This window comes from Chlorocebus sabaeus, chromosome 1 (genome assembly GCF_047675955.1).
Source record: "Chlorocebus sabaeus isolate Y175 chromosome 1, mChlSab1.0.hap1, whole genome shotgun sequence".
Classification (NCBI taxonomy): domain Eukaryota; kingdom Metazoa; phylum Chordata; class Mammalia; order Primates; family Cercopithecidae; genus Chlorocebus; species Chlorocebus sabaeus.
The window spans coordinates 126,522,033-126,528,327 of NC_132904.1; positions in this window are offsets into that span (position 1 = coordinate 126,522,033).

Here is a 6,295-nt window from a genome sequence, read left to right on the forward strand (position 1 = left end):
TTAAGCCAAGGGTGGAACCCTTCTAACTGCAGAGCTCTGTGTGGCTTTACAGGTAAGCACACCCAGAAAGCTGGCTGTATAGGGATCAGTGTTAATAGAAGGAAACTTTATTTTTCCTCCACTTTGTGTTATAACTTTTTTCAATTCCTTCTTCCTTCCTGCAGATCCCATGGAATATTCTGGTCTTTTGCAGATATTAAAAGCCCAGTTCAATATTTTATTAAACTCCAAGCTCTCAATCACTACCTTTGCCCTGGCTGGGGCTGGGAAACTTGCAGAGACTTGCCTCTTCTCTTTGTCCTCCTGGCTGGTCTACTTCCCACTCTTCATGTTGCTGTTGGCTCCTTCAGGGCTGGCCAGGGGTAGAAGGAGAAGGGCAGTGGATGGGAAAGGTCTTCCTTATTTGGCAAGCCCAGGTAGGATCTGGCGTAAGGGCTCTCTGAGTTGAGCCCCCAAGTGCTCCTCCTTTCTTTCATGGGTATGTCTCTGGGTTCTTCTAAGCTCCTCCTTTGGAGACTTCCAACTGCAGTTTTCTGGTGCAGGGATGTCTCCTTTGGCTAGAAATTAATGACATTCTCCCAGCCCATGGCTGGTGGTTCACTGCAGTCTCCTTCTGCTGGGGTCGTCCACCCTGCACTCCCTAATTCCTGTGGTCCTCTTGGATAGAGTTTTCAATCTGCCTCATGCTGGTTTCTTCCTCAGGTTCACATGTGGACCTTAGGAAATGTGTTTTTGCCCTGCCATTCGCATAGCTCCCTTCAGTCTGCCAGCACAGCTTCTACTCCCTGCCCACAGCCAGAGACTCCCTCCTTCAGATTTTCTTCCAAGTAAGTGTGACGCAGATACCAGTTCCAGAATCTGCCCCAATTCCAAGGAATATATGGCAAGCCTGTTAGAGATTATTTGAAACTCATCTCAGTTGGCCTGAATAGTGGAGGATTAGGAGGGCATTTCAGCATACAACTTTCTTTTCTTTTCTTTTCTTTTTTTTTTCAGGCAGAATTTTGCTCTGTTGCCCAGGCTGGAGTGCAATGGTGCAATCAAGGCTCAGTGCAGCTTCAATCTTCTAGACTCAAGCAGTCTTCCCATCTCAGATCCTGAGTAGCTAGGACCAAAGGCATGTACTACCACACCTGGCTGATTTTTTTTTTTTTTTTTTTTGGAGAAATGGGGTGTCACTTTGTTGCCCAGGCTACAACTTTCTTTCTGAAGAAAGCTTACCATTTGTTGCTCCTCCCTAATGGATATTTAGTCTTTTCTTAAATCATCTGGAGATGAGTGATAGACCAGTGCAAGCGGAACAAATTATTGGTGTTGCCCCTTTCTCTAAATTTGAAGGTAGTTGGCACCTATTGTGCTTAGTGTTAGGGCTCTAGCAGACAGTGAGACAATAAAGAGAAGTCCCACTTGAACATCCTGTTACACAAGTAATGGACTAAGAAACATTTGAGGATAACTACAGCTATGGATTCAATGTTTGTGTCCCCCACAAATTCCTGTGTTGAATTCCTAACTTCCAATGTGGCTATGTTTGGAGATAGGGCCTTTATGCAGGTAATTAAGGTAAATTAGGCCATAAGGGTAGGGACCTGATCTGGTAGAATTTGCACCCTTATTCTTAATTCCCTTTCTCTCTCATGTGCCCTTCTCTCTCCACCATGTGAGGACACAGTGAGAAGGAGGACATCTGCAAGCTAGGAAGAGGGCCCTCAACAGAACTAAACTGGCTGGCACCTGGATCTTGGACTTCCCAACCTTTAGAATTGTGAGAAAGTAAATATGTGTTGTTAAAGCCAGTCTGTCTATGGCATTTTGTTAGTCAGCCCGGGTTGAGTAAGATGACTACTCTGCACTTTGGTGAGTGTTCCCTTTCTAAATGTGAGGACCTTTAATCCATTCCTTTAATCTTCCCCAGCAGACCAAAATCTCTTTGCTCACCTCTCTGGACAGGCTGTCATTTGTTACATATTGGAGTCACATTTTTCAAAGGAATTGTTCTCTGTGGAGAACAATGAGCATAAGAGAAAATTGTGTTAAGTCACTTCACTCTTGAAAACCCATTTGGTTGTTCTTAAAATGTAAATATAAAATATGAGATTAGTAGGATAAAGAAGGGTTGGATGCACAAACATATAACGAGGATTACTGTCTTGTAAACACAATTTAGATGGTTGTCTTTCTCTTTTGCCAAGGTTGCATGGTAGCATTTGGGTAACGTAAATGCACTTTTGATTCAATGTGACTGTATTTAACTTTAAGGATGGTGCCTGGATCTAAACATGCTATCCCAGGGTGGTCTCCTGAGCAAAAGGAAGAGGACTCTTAACCCCGAGACCCAGAAGCTATAGTTCTCTGAATGAGACTGAAAGTGCAGTGATGCTGGTGGCCTAAATCCATCCTGCTGTCTCATTTATTATCTCATTTTCTCTATTTTATCCTTACTGTATGCTTTTAAAATGCAGGTACAGAACTCATACTTATATCTTTTTAATTGTCTTTCTTTCAGATTCTGCCGTTTGATGTATTAAAATATATTTATCAATTTTAAAGTATCTCCTCACATGATGCTTATTAATTGCAAAGGGAAAGACAGTTAACATTATGGAGGGGAAACCTGACAGCCTTCCCCACAAGCAAATGACCAGCGTAAGACACAGGGGCATCGTGTGCCTCTGGATACTATGCACTGAGAAGGACATAACACCACTGTGCGTATTGCTAAAAAGGCACAACCTCCATCTAACCTTGAGAAAACACCAGATACACACCCAGATGGTGGAACATTCTATAAAATAAAATTATATCAATGTCATTAAAGACAAGAAAGACTGAGGACCTAGCTCACAGATTGGAGGAGATTAAGAAGACATACTGATTAAATGCAATGCGGATAAGAAAAAGGCTACTGGTGGGAAAATTGGTGAAATTCAAATAAGGTTTGTAGTTTAGCTAAGAGTATTGTATAAATAATTCCCTGGTTTTAATAGTTTTACTAAGGTTTTATAAGATGTGAATGTAAGAGAAAGCTAGGAAAGGTTTTTGCAATTTTTCTTTGAGTCTATCGTCATTACTTCAAACTAGAAGTTTACAAATTGTATTTATTGGGTCTCGCCTCTATGCTATTCTCTGTGCTGGGAGGACAGCAGTAAACAAGACACAAGCTCTGCTCACAGAGGCTCACAGTAGAGTTTGCAGAAGCCCAAGCAGTTATGCACTACTTGTTATGATGGGTGCATGCACACAGTGCCGCAAAGAGCGAACAGCTGAGTGTGAAAGAAAGTGTGCCACAAATCTGAATGAGAAATAGCCGTTGGCTGGAGAAAACTGGAAGTGACATGGAAACTGAATCCCAAAGATGGATTACAGCTATCCAAATAGACAAATGGCATGTGGAAGAGAGATAGGGGAAGCTGTTCAGGCACAGGGGCAAATTGTGCAAAGGGAGAGCCCGTTGGGGAACTGTAGGAATAGATGTGAGTGCCTCCTCAGTGTGCTGGAGGGCAGGAAGGGTGCGTTTGAAGTCTGTGAGCCCGAACGGGAGCAGGATGTAGGGGCCAGCCCAGGAAGGTCTCCCGAAGGCCTGCAAAAGAGCTGGGAACGTGAAGTCATTGAAGGATTCCAAACAGAGATTTGAAATGAGATTTATGATGTAGTGCATGCACTCTGGTCACCGAGTAGCTAATTGACGAGAGCTAGCAGTCAACGGCTCGTCTCTGATTCCAGTCACAGTCCGTGTGGCCAGACGAGGATATTGAGGTCATCCAGATGAGAGGACAGTGGCCTGAGTGGGTGTAGAAATCAGTAAATGCCTCAGTGTCTTTGTGAATCTCACCTCTTTCCTAAGAAGGAGAAAGGAATCAATGTGAATACCTACCATGAGCTGAGTTCTACACTGGACATTTCACTCTCGTCATTCCTTGATGTGCCTATCAAAGCCTGATGTTAGAGGGATGGTCATCTTCATTTTAATCATAGGTAATTGAGGCCCTATAAGGTTCAGTGGTTGAATCCACTCAGGTTCAGTGGTTGAATCCACTCCCTGCATCACAGAGGGGTGAAGGACAGAACTGAGATTCAAGTCCAGGTCTGCCTGGCTCCAGAGCCCATCCTCTATTTACTGTAAAATATCACATACAATCTAATATTATACCCGTCAGCCTCATGTCATTGGCCAGTTATCATGTGTAAGGTTTACAACTGAGAGAAAATAATCTCCAGTGGCTCCTGTTTTAGGTCAGACAGATTGTAAGCACACACTGAGCAGGAATCTGCCCGCCTGATCCAGCGCTGGGCCTGCACAGTCCCCGTGGCGAGTTCTCACCACAGCAGGCAGAGTTCTGCCCCGTACCCTCCCCAACCCCTCTGTACCCCAGGCTGGCAGGTGACGGGAGCTGTGAAAGTTTGCTCCGCGCCCTTCACATAGTGTTCCAGTTAGGGATTTATTGAATGATCTTAAGTTATTTCTCATGCAGATTTGTGGCACACTTACTTTCTTTCACACTCAGCTGTGTTTCATGTTCAACTTAGATCCAGGTTCAAACTATTTCACAAGATGGTTTTAGATTATAAACTAAAGAGGCCGAAAAGGCAGGAACATTCCAAACAAATTAGGCCTCAAATTATACATTTCATAACTAAGTCTGCAAATGTAATCTTGTGTTGCCTCTCCTCTCTGCTCGGGGCCACCGTGATATCTTCCTGGTATTTTCAAGTGAGGTTCTGGATATATATTCTGAAGACCATTCGCTCTGACTTCTTATGTCTTACCTCCCTTTGCCCACAAAGAAACCTCTTTCCCCCTGATCACATAATGTTCCCTCTCAGACTATATCACTTTCCACACCTTTCCATTGCCAACACTTCCAGAGGTCTGTCACACTCTCTCTTCATAAATGTGCCCAACATGGTTCCCACCCCTCCACCTTCCACCCACTTCTAGAAACACACGTCTCACAGAACACTTTAAGTCCAGGGTTAGGGAAGCCACTTAGCTCCCAGAACCCATGGTAGATACAGTTGCAGGTAATCTGGGTTCTAACCAGCACAGCAACAAATTCTTACCAACTTAGTGTTCATGAGCAGATGGGACGCAGTCCTCCTCCTAGCCGAATTGTTAGCAAAAAAATAATAGCAAAGCCTTTGCTTGGGGTCTTTTGGGACCAAACCACTTAAAAATAGAATACCCTAGAGAACATTTTAATCCTTATAATTGAGGTATTTATCATCTAGAAATATAGCCATTTCTATGTTGCCAGGTACCTTAGGCTATTTGAGCAAGACCTCAATGCTTGAGTGATTGCTATGAATGCTAAGCCAGTCACCTGGGTGAATAGCAAAACAAGATTTTAAACAATAGTCTGGGCAGGTCCTATGCAAGGGAGAAATTTGGCTTAACCCAAAAGAATAGATTTTTAATGGTGGGAACTATGGGTAGCGTATTAGCAGCAGGTGAAAAATGTTGTGCGGGAGGCTTCTGCCTTCCAATACTCCTGTTTGTCTGCCTGTGATCCAGACCTTCAGAATTTGCTCTCATGTCCAGGTAGTTCGGTGCTGGTGGGAATCTCTCAAGTAATGTTTAATATTTAGTAGTGAATAATTTACGCGTAGTTTTCTCAAACTTCCTTTGCTCCTTTGCTTATTCATTCATATAATCAGAAAATTATATGAACCAGAGATTCAGATATGAGACTATTACTTTTAAAGAGTTTATACTGTGCCAGAGAGAAAGACATTTTAGTGGGAAACAGCGTACGATTAGTAAGCGCTATTGTTGAGTTACGTAAAAGGCCCCGCGGAACACAGACATAAGAGCCAGTTCTGCTTGAGGATCGCGGAACGCTCTGTGGAGGAGATTGTGTTTAAAGTCGCAGCTGGACACCTTCATTAAGAGGTGAGGTGAGAGGGGTGGCATGGGAGGAGGACATTTCAGGCAGGGGTGGGGTGACCTACCATCCTAGTTTGCTTGGGCCTGAGGGAATTCCTGGGGATCCAAGACGTTCACTGCTAAAACCAAAACAGTTCCCAAACAAACTCAGATGGTCAATCGCCTTAGAGAGGGGGAAATTTATGCTAAGCATGAGAATGGTTTGGCCCTTCCCATTTCTACAATAATGGTCTGTTCTATGTAGGTCAATGTCTCTTTTCTCTTTAGATACCTTTTTTCTTGCCTAGTAAAAGTTTTACTTATTATGGGTTATTTACAGTAAGAGCTTTAAGATCCACTTTCTATAACACGTCACACCTCATTTGCTCTCCTAAACCAATGCAATGCCTCAATGAGTCCTCAAGCAGAAAT